The sequence below is a fragment of the Bos taurus genome, chromosome 6 (genome assembly GCF_002263795.3).
Source record: "Bos taurus isolate L1 Dominette 01449 registration number 42190680 breed Hereford chromosome 6, ARS-UCD2.0, whole genome shotgun sequence".
In the NCBI taxonomy this organism is placed as follows: Eukaryota; Metazoa; Chordata; class Mammalia; order Artiodactyla; family Bovidae; genus Bos; species Bos taurus.
In genome coordinates, this window is record NC_037333.1 from 88,087,136 (window position 1) to 88,105,282 (window position 18,147).

General features: G+C 39.1%; 1 long non-coding RNA gene across 1 annotated transcript; it reads right to left on the reverse strand.

Moving 5' to 3' along the window:
* Positions 1-1,967: 1,967 nt before the first annotated feature.
* LOC112447164 (uncharacterized) lies at positions 1,968-4,648 on the reverse strand. Its single transcript, XR_003035274.2, has 2 exons — positions 4,136-4,648; positions 1,968-2,256 (listed from the first exon to the last, which is right to left on the reverse strand). It is a non-coding gene; the product is annotated as an uncharacterized lncRNA (long non-coding RNA).
* Positions 4,649-18,147: the final 13,499 nt, after the last annotated feature.

An 18,147-nucleotide genomic window follows, 5' to 3' on the forward strand; every position in this document is an offset into this window, starting at 1 on the left:
TTTATTGCTTGTAGACTTTTGGATAGCAGCCATTCTGACTGGCATGAAATGGTACCTCATTGTGGTTTTGATTTGCATTTCTCTGATAATGAGTGATGTTGAGCATCTTTTCATGTGTTTGTTAGCCATCTGTATGTCTTCTTTGGAGAAATGTCTGTTTAGTTCTTTGGCCCATTTTTTTGTGGGTCGTTTATTTTTCTGGAATTGAGCTGCAGGAGTTGCTTGTATATTTTTGAGATTAATTCTTTGTCAGTTGCTTCATTTGCTATTATTTTCTCCCATTCTGAAGGCTGTCTTTTCACCTTGCTTATAGTTTCTTTTGTTGTGCAGAAGCTTTTAATTTTAATTAGGTCCCATTTGCTTATTTTTGCTTTTATTTCCAATATTCTGGGAGGTGGGTCATAGAGGATCCTGCTATGATTTATGTTGGAGAATGTTTTGCCTATGTTCTCCTCTAGGAGTTTTATAGTTTCTGGTCTTACGTTTAGATCCTTAATCCATTTTGAGTTTATTTTTGTGTATGGTGTTAGAAAGTGTTCCAGTTTCATTCTTTTACAAGTAGTTGACCAGTATTACTGTATTTGTTGTCATGGTCATCTGTGATCACTGAGTCTGATTTAAATATTGGAATTGTTTGTGGGGTGCCATGAACATTTCTTTAAGCCAAAGCCTATCCAGAGCAAAGCCCTAATTCTTTTCAATTCTGTGATCACCCAAGAGCTCTGATGGATTATTGTTGTTTTCCTGTCTATTAATATCAACAAATAAAAATGCACTCTGCATCTCATGGATCCACAAATAACCTCAACTTTTAAGTCTTATTATTAAGTCATAAATTTCTTAAAGCTAAGCTGCCATAAAAAGTGATTCCTTGGATGCTGTGGGCAAAGTCAACTGAAAATCTTCCAATGAGGATTCATCATTTTGGGTGCCATTAAGAACATTTGTGATTCTTGGGAACCAGTCGATATATCAATATTAACAAGAGTTTGGAAGAAGTTGATTCCAACCCTCATTGATGACTTTAAGGGGTTCAAGACTCCACTGAAGGAAGAGACTGAATATGTGGCTAAATTGTTTCAATCTCATGAGAAAATTTTAATGGAGGAGCATGAGCAAGTAAAGTGGTTTATTGAGATAAAATCCACTCCTGGTGAAGGTGCTGTGAAGATTACTGACACGATAACAAAGTATTTAGAATATTACATAAACTTAGTTGATAAAGCAGACATTTTGAAAGGATTGGCTCCAAAGTTGAAAGAAGTCCTACCATGGGTAAAATTCTGTCAAACAGCATTACATGCTACAGAGTAATTGTTTGTGAAAGGAAATGTCAATCATGACAGCAAATTTCACTGTTGTCTTATTTGATGAAATTGCCACAGCTTAGGCCAGCCTTCAACAACCACCACCCTAATCAGTCAGCATCCACCAACATCAAGGCAAGACCCTCTACCAGCAAAAAGATGAGAACTCACTGAGGGTTCAGATAACGGCTGGCAATTTTTAGCTATAAAGTAATTTTTAATGTATGTATGTTCTTTTTACACATAATGCTATTGCACATTTAATAGACTATAATGTAACATAACTTTTATATGCATTGAGAAACAAAAAATTTGTGTGACTCACTGTATTGTGGTGAGCTGGGACCAAGCCTGAGATATCTACAAGGTATGCCTGTATTAAATAAGATGTTTGTAATTAAAATAAATGGACGTTCATCTTTCCAAATCCCCCCATAAATCCTGTCCTTTACCATTCCACCAAATCTCTTATAATCTGTATTGTAATGAAAACATGAAAGATACAATATGTATGTGTGTCAAATCAATACATTTTACACCTTAAACTTACACAATTGTGTCAATTATATCTCAAGCTAGAAAATTAATAAATAAAATTACAAAAGTCACGGACACCCCACCTCAGTTTGGCTCCCCCAAAAGCAGACTCTGAAACAAGGATTTTGAATGCAAGCAATTTACTTGAGAGATGACCCCAAACACTAGAGGAAGAGGAAGGGGAAAAGAATCAAGGAAGATGAGGCAGCCAATAAAGATGAATTATCAAGGCAATCCTGTGTGAGTGTCTGGGATTGGCTCCCATGAGAAAACAGTGTAAATGAGTATTTTCTCACTCGAAAAGAAGAGCTCATCTACCAACTCCAATAGGCACTGGTGAGGGCTGCTCTGTAGTGTCACTTCCCTGGCCATTCACATGCCACATGCCCCGGCAAAGTAGATGTCCTCAGCTCTGGAAGAAACATTGGGAAGATATGGCTGGTCTCACTGAAATAGCAGGGCTTGCCCAAGAAATGAGAGTATGCCACAAATGGCAGCCTATGCCTCCGACACTGACTACCAGCTGGAAGCTGCGGTACAGTCCCATCAGATTCTATCCCAGTTTCAGAATGATGAACATGAAATTTCAGCAGCAAAATTTTTCTTCCAAGAGATAGCAAGCCAATACTGAAAGAGTATAAAAAGGATTTTTACAACAGTTGCTTCTTATTTATAGCTTAGTTCTAGGATTGTGGGCTAGAGAAATACATAAATGGGTCATCTGAGGAAGAAATCCACTTTCAGACAGAGATGACCCTCTCATATTCTCAGCTGTTCTCAAGGGAAGGATTTACTCCTTTGATGATCTACTCCAATATTTAAATTGTCCTTGACTTTGAACAATAAAAGTAGCTGACATTTACAGGATTATTTACTGTGCATCAGGGTACAGGTTTGAGCTCATTTAATCCTCTCAATAAGGTAATTACTGTTATTATTTGTGATTTTCTTATGGGAAAACTGAAGGTCATATAAGTTAAGGAATAAGTTATAACAATAAAGGATAAGTTATACTAATTCCAAGTTATAATCTGCTAGTAAGTGTTTGGAGATAGGACTCTAACCCAAGTCTCTTTGAATCCAGTATTCATATCCTTAATTTATATTTTTTAAGTTCATTACCCTGTGTCCTTAATAAAGAGAATGATCTAGCTAGTCAGCATTTTCCATATTAATTCTTTTTCAAACATCCCTTATTTAAGTTAAATTATATCCATTTCTTTAGCCATTTCCCATTTATTATTTTCCTGTCTTTTACTCATGTATATTTTTCTCCCCCAACCTCTTAACTTTTTATCTCTCAATGAAACACGTCAATCTGCTCTGTATATAGACTATATCTAATTCCTGGAAAATTCATAAATCACAAAACTAGTATTAAAAAATTATATAAAAGCATTTATGTTTAAATCTTGAATTAAGTTAGCTAAATAAAAGCTTACAAAATTATAGAATGTAGGACATTCATGCGTGCTTAGTCGATGTGACCATCTGAGCCACCAGGGAAGCCCATGTGGGACATTGGGCAATTCTAAGGCAGAGCAAATTTATTTCAATCTTCAGAATAACCAAAGAGTGTTTTGGGTGATGAAAGTATCCTGATTGTGCCCATAAAATAGGCTAAGAAGGACATTTATTCTTTAGCCATTCAAGGAAAATTATGTCTTAAAGCTGATTTATGGAGACTTCACTGGTGGGCCAGTGGTTAAGAATCCACTGTTCAATGCAGGGCCGTGCTTAGTCATTCAATTGCAAGGCTCCTCTATCCATGGGATTCTCCAATCAAGAATACAGGGGTGGTTTGCCATGCCCTCCTCAAGAGGATCTTCCTGACCCAGGGATCAAACCCACATCTCCTTCATTGCAGGTGGACTCTTTACCATCTGAGCCACCAGGGAAGCCCCCAGTGCAGGGGACAAGGGTTCAACCTCTGGTAGGGGAACTACGATCCCACATGCTGTGGGGCAACTAGAGAGTCTGTGTACCACAACTAAGATCCAGCGTAACCAAATAAATAAATAATTTTTTAAAGGCTGATTTATGTAGTGAGTTCTTTCAGCACAAGATCTCTTCCCGGACTTCTTAAACTGGCAAAATTTCTATTGATTTCATTTTGCTTCTTTGAAATTCAATCTAGGACATATGATGTTCATCTTGTAGTAAGTTTCCATTTTTCTTAAAGTTTCACATTACTGTCACTCTGTGGGTCTTAAAATTCCCCAGTTTCCAAAAATGTAACTGAATATCAATCAAAGTCATTAGTTTTTCTATGCTATTTTTAAACTCCTTACCTTAATAACCAGAACATAAGATGTTTAATGAGGGAAAGCACAAGAGTGAGGTGTTTTGTCTATGATGTCCATGTGTGCTCAGTCGCTTCTGTCATGTCTGACTCTTTGTGACCCTATGGACTGTAGCCCACCAGACTCCTTTGTCCATGGAATTCTCCAGGCAAGAATACTGGAGTAGGTTGCCATGCCTTCCTCCAGAGGATCTTCCCAACCCTGGGATCAAACCTGAGTCTCCTATGACTCCTGCATTGCAGGCAGATTCTTTATGCACTGAGCCAGCAGGGAAGCCCATATGTCTATGGGAAGTAATTGAAAGTGTTAGCTGTTCAGTGGTGCCTGACTCTTTGTGACCACATGGACTGCAACCCACCAAGCTTCTCTATTCATGGGATTTTCTGGGTAAGGATACTGGAATGGCTTGCCATTTCCTTCTTCAGGGCATCTTCCCAACCCAGGGATTGAACCTGGGTCTCCTGCATTGCAGGCAGATTCTTTCCCAACTGAACTACAAAGGAAGCCCCATGTCCATGGTATTTAACACTAATTCTTACACGGACCTGAATGAGAGGAGATGCTGCCACTTGCCCACACATGACTTGAGTGATTCTTGGTGTGTATGCTGGCTTTCTCAGCTTGCAGTTCCAGATCCACCCTTCTCCATTCTGCTCTGTACCCTTATGATTGACCTGGTTGAATGCTATCATGGAACTTCCTTGCCCTCTGCCTTTCAGTTGGGTTTGTGTGATAGAGAGCATTGATTCTATATATGTCAGTTTTTAACATCATATTACAGTGGTTTATTCATTCACTCATGCGATAGATATCTTTTGAGTACCTACTATGTGCCACAAACTATACTAGTCATTGGAGATCCAGTGGTTGCTATGTAAATGTAGAGTTTATATCTCCTAATCCTAATATTTTCCCTTTTGAATCCCATGTTGAAAGTGTTTTTTATTGAGCTCTATTTATTAAGTAATTTTCCATTTTAAAAATTAATCAAAGACCATCAGCAGATGAGTGGATAAATATATATATATATATATATATATATATATACATACAATGGAATAATATTCAGCCATAAAAAGGAATAACATACTGATCCATGCTAAAATGTAGATGAACCTCAAAAATATTAGGCTAAGTGAAAGAAGCCAGACATAAAAGGTTAGATATTGTATGATTCCATTTATATGAAGTACCCAAAATAAGTAAATCCATAAAGACAGAAAGCAGATTGGTGGCTGCCAGGAGCTGGGGGGGGCAGTGGAGGGGGCAGAAAATGACAAGTGACTGGTTAATGGGTATGATCTTTTGTTTAGGGTGATGAAAATGTTTTGTAACTATACACAGGGAGCATTTGCACAACACTGTGAAGGTCGTAAATGCCAATGAATTGTACATTTCAAAATGGTAATTTTATGTTATGTGAATTTCACCTCAATAAAAAGAATTAATCAAAAATAAATATACTGACAACCTGCATTCTATCAACAGAGGCAGGGATTTCTATTGTAAGATGAATTCAAGCAAAAAAAAAGAAAAAAAAAAACGATGCTTTAATTTGTCTGTAAACTGATATTTTCTCCTCATTAACCAGGCAGCTTTCTAACTATTTATTCTATATCTAAATTATCTATAAATGAAGAAAGGTTATACAAGCATTCCAGGCACTATCTCATGCTTCATTATAAATTCATTTATTAACTTTCAGGTTTATATAATTTAAAAAAACCCTCATGCTAGTAATAAGAAGATGAAGAACCACAATAGTAACATCATCATCAACAACAATGATAGCATCCAACATTTATTAAGTCTTTAGTATTGCCAGGAGTTGGGCTAAGTGCTTGACAAGCATCATTTCATTCATGCTTCTTAGTAACAGATGAGGTACTATTTTCTTCCTAATTTTTCAGATGATGACACTGAGACTGACAGAGGTCAGAGTGAAGATATAGTAAAAAGCAAAGCCAGGGTTTCATCAAGCAGTCTGTCTCTCGCAACCTATGTGATTAACCTCTCTACTAAATTGCTAAAATTTTAAATAGAGCTAAATTGCTATGCATAAATAGAGGTGTGCTAAGCTTTGGCCACCTCATGCGAAGAGTTGACTCATTGGAAAAGACTCTGATGCTGGGAGGGATTGAGGGCAGGAGGAGAAGGAGACGACAGAGGATGAGATGGCTGGATGGCATCACCGACTCGATGGACATGAGTTTGAGTGAACTCTGGGAGTTGGTGATGGACAGGGAGGCCTGGTGTGCTGCAATTCATGGGGTCGCAAAGAGTCGGACACGACTGAGCAACTGAATGAAATGAACTGAAGCTCTGTTTAGTTTCTCTGATGCCTGGTAATTCAAGCCCTTAAAATCTGAGCACCCAGGCCAAAAGATGAGGCCAGATCATGTCCAGTGGTAACACTAGCCCAGAGTCAATCCTAGGAAAATCCCAGACTGGGCATATTGACTAGTTGATATACCCAGACAATGTTTTCTATCCAGTTCAGTTCAGTTCAGTGGCTCAGTCGTGTCCGACTCTTTGCTCATGAACCACAGCACGCCAGGCCTCCCTGTCCATCACCAACTTCCAGAGTCTACCCAAACCCATGTCCATTGAGTAAGTGATGCCATCCAACCATCTCATCCTTTGTCATCCCCTTCTCCTCCTGCCCTCAATCTTTCCCAGCATCACGGTCTTTGCAAATAAGTCAGCTCTTCTCATCAGGTGGTCAAAGTATTGGAGTTTCAGCTTCAACATCAGTCCTTCCAATGAACACCCAGGACTGATCTCCTTAGGAGGGACTGGTTTTCTATCCAGTTGTTCTTTAATTTTAATCATATGAGCTTTTGGCATCTGGTCCCATCACTTCATGGGAAATAGATGGGGAAACAGCAGAAACAGTGTCAGACTTTATTTTTTGGGGCTCCCAAATCACTGCAGATGGTGATTGCAGCCATGAAATTAAAAGACGCTTACTCCTTGGAAGGAAAGTTAGGACCAACCTAGACAGCATATTAAAAAGCAGAGACATTATTTTGCCAAGAAAGGTCCGTGTAGTCAAGGCTATGATTTTTCCAGTGGTCATGTATGGATGTGAGAGTTGGACTGTGAAGAAAACTGAGCGCCGAAGAATTTATGCTTTTGAACTGTGGTGTTGGAGAAGACTTTTGAGAGTCCCTTGGACTGCAAGAAGATCCAACCAGTCCACCCTAAAGGAGATCAGTCCTGGGTGTTCATTGGAAGGACTGATGCTGAAGCTGAAACTTCAATACTTTGTCCACCTCATGCAAAGAGTTGACTCATTGGAAAAGACCCTGATGCTGGGAGGGATTGGGGGCAGGAGGAGAAGGGAACGATAGAGGATGAGATAGCTGGATTGCATCATCGACTTGATAGATGTGAGTTTGAGTGCACTCCAGGAGTTGGTGATGGACAGGGAGGCCTGGCGTGCCTCAGTTCATGGGGTTGCAAAGAGTCGGACATGACTGAGTGACTGAACTGAACTGAACTGAGCTTTTAAAACATTAAACATAATGTACCTAAACTAGAAAAATTATAAAAAATTACCCCTTAATAAATATTTTAATTTACTAATTTATTTAGTGAATCATTAAAATATCAGATTACAATATCTAGAAATAGGTTCTTCAATTTTCACACACAGAAGTATACATATTTAAAAATTGTCAAATTTTTGTCTGATTCTTTGTGACCCCATGGACTATATAGTTCATGGAATTCTCCAGGCCAGAATATTGGAGTGGGTAGCCTTTTCCTTCTCCAGGGGAACTTCCCAATCATGGGATTGAATTCAGGTCTCCCACATTGCAGGCAGATTCTTTAACAGCTGAGCCACAAGGGAAGCCCAAGAATACTGGAGTGGGTAGCCTATCCCTTCTCCAGGGGATCTTCCCGATAGAGGAACTGGGGTCTCCTGCATTGTGGGTGGATTCTTTAGGAGCTGAGCTATCAGGGAACCCCATAGAAGTATGTATATTTAAATTTTTTCAATTTTACAAAAAAGACAGTAGCAGTGTGAAACCTGTGAAGTTACATCATCCTGGACAACTATTCTGATCCACTTTGCCCTGTAACAGAGAGCACTGGCGAAGAGAAAATATTTTTACCTGTTTTGTTCAATCAACTTAATAGCAAAGTTCCATTACATCAATAGCATTGGTTCTACATGATTACACACTATTTTAAAGAGCATTAATAGTTGTAGAATAAAAATTCCACTTTAGATAGCCAACGGGAACTTGTTGTATGGCTCAGGAAACTCAAACAGAGCTTGGTATCAACCTAGAGGGATGGGATGGGGAGGGAGATGGGAGGGAGGTTCAAAAGGGAGGGGATATGTGTATACCTATGACTGATTCATATTGAGGTTTGACAGAAAACAACAAAACTCTGTAAAGCAGTTATCCTTCAATAAAAGAAATATTTTTTTCTAATTCCACTTATTTAATCTTTAGGAGAAATACATCAGTATTGAAACTTCTGAATTGCCAGATATATGCAGCTGGTTTTAGGATTTATTATAGAAAACAGTAACATAAAATTATTACCCCTCAATTCATGGGCATTAGAGCATGCAGTCCCACTTGGAAATCATTACAATCATTGCTGTGACTGTTTAAATGTACATTTCCTATGTATATCCCACATCATGCTAAAGAAAGATTCAGAAGAAAGTGTATTAAACAACCTAGATGTGTCATCATCATGCAAATGATTCTTCAGCTGACACTCACAAAGGAAAATACTAATTACTTGGAATGCTTGGGAACTAGAAGTTCTGATTCATTAAATATTCTGGATTAAAAGAAATACTTCTACATTTCCAGAGTGACTGAGACACTCCTTAAGCCATGTTTGTGATTAATTGATTTTATTTGTAAACACAGCAAAGCAATGATTTCTCTGAGTAAAGAATTTTTCTAACTTCTGAAAGTATTCTTAATATTTTCAGCACAATTAGCACAAATCAGACACTCAAAAAAAAAGAAAAATGTGTCATCCCATTGGAGATGCTCTTGATGCTGGTGAATAAAGAAGACTGTAATAGATTTTTCTTTTGCTATAATCTCTGAGGTTCACTGACTTCTTTAATTGACTTCTTTACATCCAGTTCATTTCTTTATATGTGTTCTGAGAAACAGTATGAAATTTCAACTTCCTGCTTTGCTCACAATCTACTTCTACAAACAGCATCTCTGAGAGATACTTTCTACAAAGAAGTTGTAATGATTCACACCAGACATGCCTTGTGAAACTTCTATTCTGTCTTCAATGAAGAGTGCCCAAGGTCAAGGAAAGTTACCACACAGGACATGTAGAAGGCCACCATGTCGGAAGTGGTTTGGTGAACCTTGCCAGGCCAGGAATTTCATCACGGGTAATGACAAGAGACCACATCAGATTATTTTTGTCTTGAGAAGTACTAACTCTAGTCCTGGAAATTTGGAGGTGCAAAGTAACTATGTAGTTGACTCTACGGTCCCTTGAATCCTTGTAACAAAGTCTTACTCCCTAAAATCATAGTACACCAGCAAAAGAGGAGTCCTAAATAATTATACACAGGTTTCTTTTGATCAGTCAATTTTTAAAATTATGGCTGCTCTGGGTCTTAGTTCAGACATGTGGAATCCAGTTCCCTGACCTGGGATCAAATCTGAGGCCCGTGCAATGGGAGTTCAGAATTTTAACCACTAGACCACCAGGGAAGTACCTGATCAATCAATTTTTAATGATTGCCTGCCAATGCAGGAGACACAGGCTTGATCCCTGGGTCAGGAAGACTTCCTAGAGAAGGAAATGGCAACCCACTCCAGTATTCTTGCTGGGAAATTTCATGGACAGAAGAGACTGGTGGGCTACAGTCCATAGAATTGCAGAGTCAAACACAACTTAGTGACTAAACAACAATCGATTTTAACATAATCAATGTAGATATTATTATGTGGACAAAGAGCAGTAGAAAGAATATGGAACCAAAACAGTGTTTAAACACAGATAACCTGACTTTACTATTAACAGAATATCAGGTAATATTAGTTATAAAGACCCTTACAGAGCCTCGGTCTCCCTTCTTTAAAATGCTTGTAATAGGGAATTCCCTGGCAGGGAAGTCCAGTGGTTAGGACTCTGCACTTTCAGTGCTGAAGGCCCTGGTTTGATCCCTGGTGAGGGAACTAAGATCCTGCAAGCCTCAAGGTGCAGCCCCCCCCCCCCAGCCACCAAATGGTCATAATAATTCTTACTTCACAGATTCTAACAAGGAAAGGACCTAGTAAAGAGGTCTATCACACAGGCAGAACCCAAGAAATATTTTTTCCCCATACTCCCACCTTATTCCCCATTTTAACTTTTAGATGTATTTATGTCCCAAGATCCAACTAACATTCCTACTGCCAAACTTAAATAAATAAATAAAAGTTAGGTACAACTAAAGGGAGAATTCTGGAAGCAGGCAAAAATGTTGAGAGTTCAGAGAGAGAGGAAAGAGATTTTAAAATGGCAACATTATTTTTCAAATATTAATATTGGAATGTCTTTTTGTTCATTTTTAAAGTGATATTCAAAATCAGGTCATACTTTCCAAGTCTAACAAACAGAATTCAGAATGGGAAAATAGTCTCTGTTGTTCTATCCATTTCCATAAGAATCCAAGAAAATCAACAAGAAATCAAAACATGACCAAAGAGTATGACACCTTAAAAAATTTTTCCCCCCCACCATGTCAAATTTTTCATAAGCTCACCTTTGGTTTCAGCTAAAACTATTTTGTCTACATGGACCCACCTGATCCTCTCAACCATAAATTCTCTCGTGTTCTCAGAGCAGGATCTTGTCTCCCTTGGGCCTTCACTTTCCATTTAAATACCCTCTGCTACTTCTCTCCAAAACCCCTATAACAAATATTAACTTACATACAAGGGAAGCATTTTAAAATGGGCCAGGAGTGGCATTCTTCAACATATCTGAGGAACAACACTCAGTTTTCCAATAAAAACACAAGCAGGATTCAGAATAGTTAACTGTGGGATTTTTACATTTATCTGCTCTTTGAGAAGGTAAAATAAACATGAAAAATTCCATAAAATCCAAACCAAAGTCACCTGCCATCATCACCACTCTGTCCTTTCCAATAAACACTAGTTGGCCGAGGCAGGGGGGAATGGAAGTTTCTGGCCTCTTGAAGTGACAAGCACATTCTTTCCTCATTCGCCAAGCTGCTTTCTCCTGCCGAAGCTCCGGCTGTTCTCAAAAGCCAGACATTGTTCCCCTCACAGTTCCACCTCTGGCTCTAAGGATCAGCCAAGACTGCTTCTCCCTGAAATCTCCTGGGACAACAGCAGCCAGGACTTGAAAGACTGTGCCTACTTAAAGCTAGTTTGGTTTTTGGCAAGGAGAGAACAGGGGGAGAGAGGTGAATGGGAAATACTGTGGGTCAGCACAAGACCTCAAACAACCGTGTTTGGACAATGCCTGATACTCCGGTGCGGCTGAGTGGTAGTTGACGATTCTTATAGTAGTTTGTGGGATCATTTTTCCACTGCTGTTTACAGCCTGGGACCCCCCAAGTTCTGCTGTGGAAAATAAAATATGCTCACAAGATAAGTATGTCTCTTACAACTATAGTTTCTTTCAGCTATCATATAAATGAGAAAATCCATAGGACCATGTGATACTTGTGGGCAGTAGGAGTGGAGGCTAGATTTTAAATCCATTCATTTATATAAATAAAATCCACAAAGGACAATGTGAATTAATTATTCATCAGAGATTATAAGAAGCAAATTTGTTTATTTCTCCCAATTAATAATGTTCTCTCTTTGGCTGTAAGTGTGATGGAGATAGGAGCAAAAGGATACAAAGACACCGCTGTTCACTTCCAAACTGCAGGAAATCAACAATCAGAAGAAAAAGCAAAACACCTGCAATATTTAGAAATTCTGATTTTAAATAAAAAGTTAAAGCTGTCCTACATCCAGACTGTCTTGACTTGATAAGGAGCCAAGAACGAATTTTTTAACTCCACACTTAGCTGTTTCTTGAAAGTTTCTGCAGTGCTTCTTGAAAGTACAGCACATTAGCCTGTTATTACATTTAGAGATGTTAGCCAAAGTCTAACCAGCTGATGTTAGAATACAGATTTGGCAAAGTGTGAAAAGGCCCTAAAACAGTGGTCCCTTTACAAAATGATTGTAGTCTTAGTTTTCATTCTTTTAGCAGTATGACCACACACGGTCCAGAGGCAGGAATTTGAGCTCTTTCTATTTTTTCTACCATACCAAGGATATTTCTGCCATTGCATGGTCCAAGGTGATCTTCATCCTGGCCAGTGAAAAGTGAAAATGGGGGAATAAAAGAGGAGAGTACACTACTTTTCTTTAAGAGCGTGACTCAGAATTTGCACTTATCAACTACTTTTCATTAATCATAGTGTGGTTACATGGCTACTGTCTGAAAAAAAAAAAATGTGGAAAAAAAAAAGTCTTTATTTGGGCATCCACGTGCCAGCTAAATATCAAGAATTCCATTACTTTAGTACAGGAATCAGCACACTACACCCGTGGGCCAAATCTGGCCCAAGGCTTGGTTTCAAGTGACCTACAAGCTAAGAATGGTTTTTACATTTTTGAGTAGCTGAAAAAAAATCAAAAGAATAATAACATTCCATGATGTGAAAATTATGTGAAATTCAAATTTCAGTATCCATAAATAAACTTTTATTAGAACACAGCCACATTCATTCATTTAAATATTGTCTACAGCTGCTCTCTGCCACAAGAGCAGAGCTGAGTAGTTGTGACAGAGACCACATGGCCTATAAGACCTAAACTATTTACTATCTGGCCCTGTATAAAAAAGGTTTTCTGACCCTTCTGCAGAAGAAAGAAAAAAGCAAGTATTGATAGGTAAGTAGCTAACTTGACAATACCAAGGTAGTGAAATTGGGAATAGTCTTAACAGGGACTAACAGCCCCTGTTAGTATTAAAAGGGGCTGTAAATGAGTTTTATTTCTTTAAAAAAAAAATTTAATATGGCTATGTGCTACGTCCCTTCAGTTGTGTCCAACTCTTTGCAATCCTTTGGACTGTAGCCTGCCAGGTTTCTCTGTCCATGGGATTCTCCAGGTAAGAGTACTGGAGTGGGTTGCCACGCCCTCCTCCAGGTATCTTCCTAACCCAGGGATCAAACCATTATTATCCAGATAATAACAAAGAATTGATGCCTTCGAACTGTGCTGCTGGAGAAGATGCCTGAGAGTCCCTTGGATAGCAAGGACATCAAACCAGTCAGTCTTAAAGGAAATCAATACTTGAATACTCATCGGAAGGACTGATGCTGAAGCTGAAGCTCCAGTATTTTCGTCTCTGATGTGAACAGCCAACTCACTGGAAAAGCCACCGATGCTGTGAAAGATTGAGAGCAGAAGGAGAAGACGGCATCAGAGGATGAGATGGCTGGATGGCATCACCGATGCAATGGACATGAATTTGGGCAAACTGGGAGATGGTAAGGGACAGGGGGGCTGGTGTGCTGTAGTCCATGGGTTCACAAAGAATCAGACAAAACTGGTGACTGAACAACAACATTGTTATCCATTTATGCATGAACTATTACTCCAACATTTCATGGTTTAAATAGTAAACACATATTCAGTTACTATTTGTGGGTCAGGATTTTGGAAGTGGATTAGCTGGGCGACTCTGGCTCAATCTCTCATAAGGTTGTAATTATGATGCTGGCAGATGCTGCAGTCCCACCTGAAGGCCTGGCTGGGGCTGGAGGAGCCACTGTTGGATGACTCATGCACATGTCTGTTTGCAGGAGGCCTTGGTGTATTGCCACATGGCTTTCCCACAGCAAATCATCTAACAGAGAGAGAGAAAGAGAATTAGCAGAAATACCCAGTCTTCAAAGCCATGCATTGTCACTTTCATTATATTCTTTTTATTAGATGAGATTCATGGGACTTCCCTGGTGGTCCAGGGTCTAATACTCCACATTCCCAATGCAGGGGGCCCAGGTTCGATCTCTAGTCAGAGAACTAGATTCCACATGCTGCAACTGAAAATAAAAAAGAACCTGCATGTTGCAACAAATGCCATAACTGAGACCTGGTAGAGCCAAATAAATAAATAAACAACATTTTATTTAAAGGATTAAAAAAAAAAAAAAAAACACCTTACCAAAAAAAAAAGAAAAAAAGAGCTTAAAAAGGAGATTCGTTAAGTCCACTCCAGCTCATACTCAATGGAAAGGGAATTTCCTTCCCCTCCACCAAAGGGAGGAATATCAAAGAATTTGAAACTATTTTAAAACTACCACAATAGTATTTGAGGAGAAAAAAAAAATCACCTGTCTTCGGATAATGCTAGGGAAGTGATTCTGCTGATTTTATGGTGTCTTTGCTCAGTCATGTCCACTCTGCAACCCTGTGGACTGTAGCCCACCAGTCTCTCTGTCCATGGACTCCTCCAGGCAAGAAAACTGGAGTGGGTTGCCATTTCCTCCTGCAGGTGATCTTCCCAACCCAAGGACTGAACCCGAGTCTCTGAGTCAACAGGGAAGCCCCTGGTGATTACAAAACAATTTTAAGTTACTTGACCTGGAAAAAAGAATATTAAGTCTTATATTACAGATAGAAATAAGGTCTCTTGTCTACTCTAATCAATTGCTAGCAGTTCCCTGGAGTACTATGTTGAGAAGGATTTTAATTAATAGCCATCAGTATTTATTTTCTATCACTGGATATTTAAAAATATCAAAACTCCAAACAGCAAGAATTTGGAGAAAAAGCCGTATGTGCGGCATATTCAAATCTCTAGAAAGCTCATTAAGTCATGGCTCTTGAATGGCTTTACCCTGGTGTTTCTCTCTGGGGTGCTAGTTTCTCAAGAGATTTCCTCTCTTCGTCAGGCCATCCTTTCCACCAAGGATGCGCACTTACGTGTTACATAGATTTTCTGGCCACCAAAAATAAAATGGAAACAAAATAAATGTCTCACCCTCATGGTAAAATAAGAATTTCTGTCTTCTGTAGAAAGTGTTAAGTTTTCCTCCCTTTTCCAAACTTCATGTCGTCTTTCTTTTTTAATTTATTTCTGGTTGGCTGGGCCTTTGTTGCTGTGCATAGGTTTTTCTCTAGTTGTGCTGATCGGCAGCTACTCATTGTTGCAGTGCCCAGGCTTCTCACTGTGGTGGTTTCTCTTGTTGAGGAGCACAGGCTTTAGGGCGCACGGGCTTCAGTAATTGCGGCACAGAGAGCTAATTAGCTGCAGTTTGTGGGCTTTGGAGTGCAGAGCTCAGTTGTGGCTCAGGGGTTTCCCCATGGAATCTTCCCGGACCAGGGATCAAACCCATGTCCCCTGCATTGCTGGGCGAATTCTTTTCCACTGCACCACCACCCAGGAAGCCCCTTTGTATCGTTTGTACAAAGAATGCTTATTCAGGTGGTCTGACAAGTGCTGTTAGAGGGAATCTAAAGTCATTGTTTCTTTATCCCCCTTTCTACCACATCAGTTCTCTTGTGTTTCTCTCTGAGACCTTAGAGTTCACTGCAATACAAAGTGTCGATTATTACAGCCCTATACAAATCTTAACTGGAAAGGAAATAGTGGCAATTATTCTCATACAGTATATCTTATATGCAGAGTATATCATGCAAAATGCCAGGCTGGATGAAGCACAAGCTGGAATCACAATTGCCAGGAGAAATATCAGTAACCTCAGATATGCAGATGACACCACCCTTATGGCAGAAAGCGAAGAAGAACTAAAGAGCCTCTTGATGAAAGTGAAAGAAGAGAGTGAAAAAGTTGGCTTGAAACTCAACGTTCAGAAACTAAGATCATGACATCCGTTCCCATCACTTCATGGCAAATAGATGGGGAAACAATGGAAACAGTGAGAGACTTTATTTTTGGGAGCTCCAAAATCACTGCAGATGGTGACTGCAGCCATGAAATTAAATACTCCTTGGAAGAAAAGTTATGGCCAACTTAGATAGCATATTAAAAGCAGAGACGTTACTTTGCCAACAAAAGTCTGTCTAGTCAAAGCTATGGTTTTTCCAGTAGTCATGTATGGATGTGAGAGTTGGACTATAAAGAAAGCTGAGCGCCGAAGAAGTGATGCTTTTGAACTGTGATGTTGGACAAGACTCTTGAGAGTCCCTTGGACTTCGATGTTGGACAAGACTCTTGAGAGTCCCTTGGACTGCAAGGAGATTCAACTAGTCCATCCTAAAGGAGATCAGTCCTGGGTGTTATTGGAAGGACTGATGCTAAAGCTGAAACTCCAATACTTTGGCCATCTGATGCAAAGAGCTGACTCATTGGAAAATACACTGATGCTGGGAAAGATTGAGGGCAGGAGGAGAAGGGGACGAAAGAGGATGAGATGGTTGGATGGCATCACCAACTCAATGAACATGAGTTTGAGCAAGCTTCAGGAGTTGGTGATGGACAGGGAAGCCTGGCGTGCTTCAGTCCATGGTTGCAAAGAGTCAGACACGACTGAGCGACTGAACTGATTCTCATAGAGTAATTCGTTAATATCTGAGTATTTAAAATCCATATAAGTATTTTCACACACATAATTTATAACTATATATAGTGTTTACTCATCTACATGTTTATGTAAAGATATGTGCATGTATGTATATACATACACACGCACTTTGGAGTCAAAACAACTTTCCAAATTGCTGGTAAGTAAATATTTATTAACTGCACACAACTTGTCAGATACTTTTTGGTATTAAATACAAGGATGAGGAAAAGGGAATACTTAATAAATGTTAACTTGCTGATGTAATTAATAGCTCAGACGGTTTGAGAACATAAATCATTGAACCCATCATAATGGGCAGTTTATAAATAAAAGTACAGGTTACAAACAGAGACTACATCAAGGGCTCTTGTGTTATTTAGGATTTGTGTGCACTGGATGTCACGGAAATCTGATGACAGTGGCTTAACTAAATAGCTTCACATAATTGGCCTCATAAGCAAAGTGCAGAGAAGAGTGACCCAGTGGTTCCATGGTTTCATCAGTGCCACACGATTCTACTTCTTTTTCACTTCCCCATTCAGGAGATGAAAGAGACACAGGTTCTACCCATGGGTTGGGAAGATCCCCTAGGCACCCCACTCAAATATTCTTGCCTGGAAAATTCCATGGGCAGAGGAACCTGAGGTGCTACAGTCCATGGGGCTGCAAAGAGTCGGACAGGCTTGAGCAACTAAGCACATGTCTTCACTGCGTAGCTTAATTCTTCATCCTTGCTGTGAGATGGTCTCAGATTGGGCGTTACCTTCAACCTCACTACCTGCTTTCCAGGCAAGAACAAGAAGAAAGAAAGAGCAAAGGGGCAGAACCTAGCAAGTTTTGTCCATTATTTCATCAGCTGAAAATGTCATATAGTCACCCGTAACTGCAAACAAGTCTGGGAAAGTACTTTACCTGGACCATGGATGTACTGAGCAAAATTCAGTTTCTGTTAAATACAAAGAAGAAAGAAATACATATTTGGTAGTCTACTTGCCCTATCTTTTCCAGTCTGTGGGAGTCTTGTCAAGTCAGAGAAGGTTGAAGCTAATAATAACAATGTTTTAAAATAGATACACTTGTTTCTTTCTAAATCATCTCCTTTTTATCATTCTTCTAGCTTCCAAATGCCTTTACACTAGCAATTTACTTTTTTCATAACACAAACTTTCATGGAATTCCTACTACTTCCTTTGAATAGCAATGAAATAAATGTGTAAATAATTTCCATTAAATGTTTAAAATTTTCAACTTTACTATGTTAAGAAATGGTGGCTTGCTACTATTTTTATTCAAACTGTTTTTGCCAGAAAAAATAATTGTTCACATCGGCAGAAACAGAATATTTGCCAGCATGAAAAAGTACTGTACAGAATAGCAGCATACCAGAACACATATTTTCTTACTCTCACAAATCTAGTTTAAAACCTTAATTTTTTTA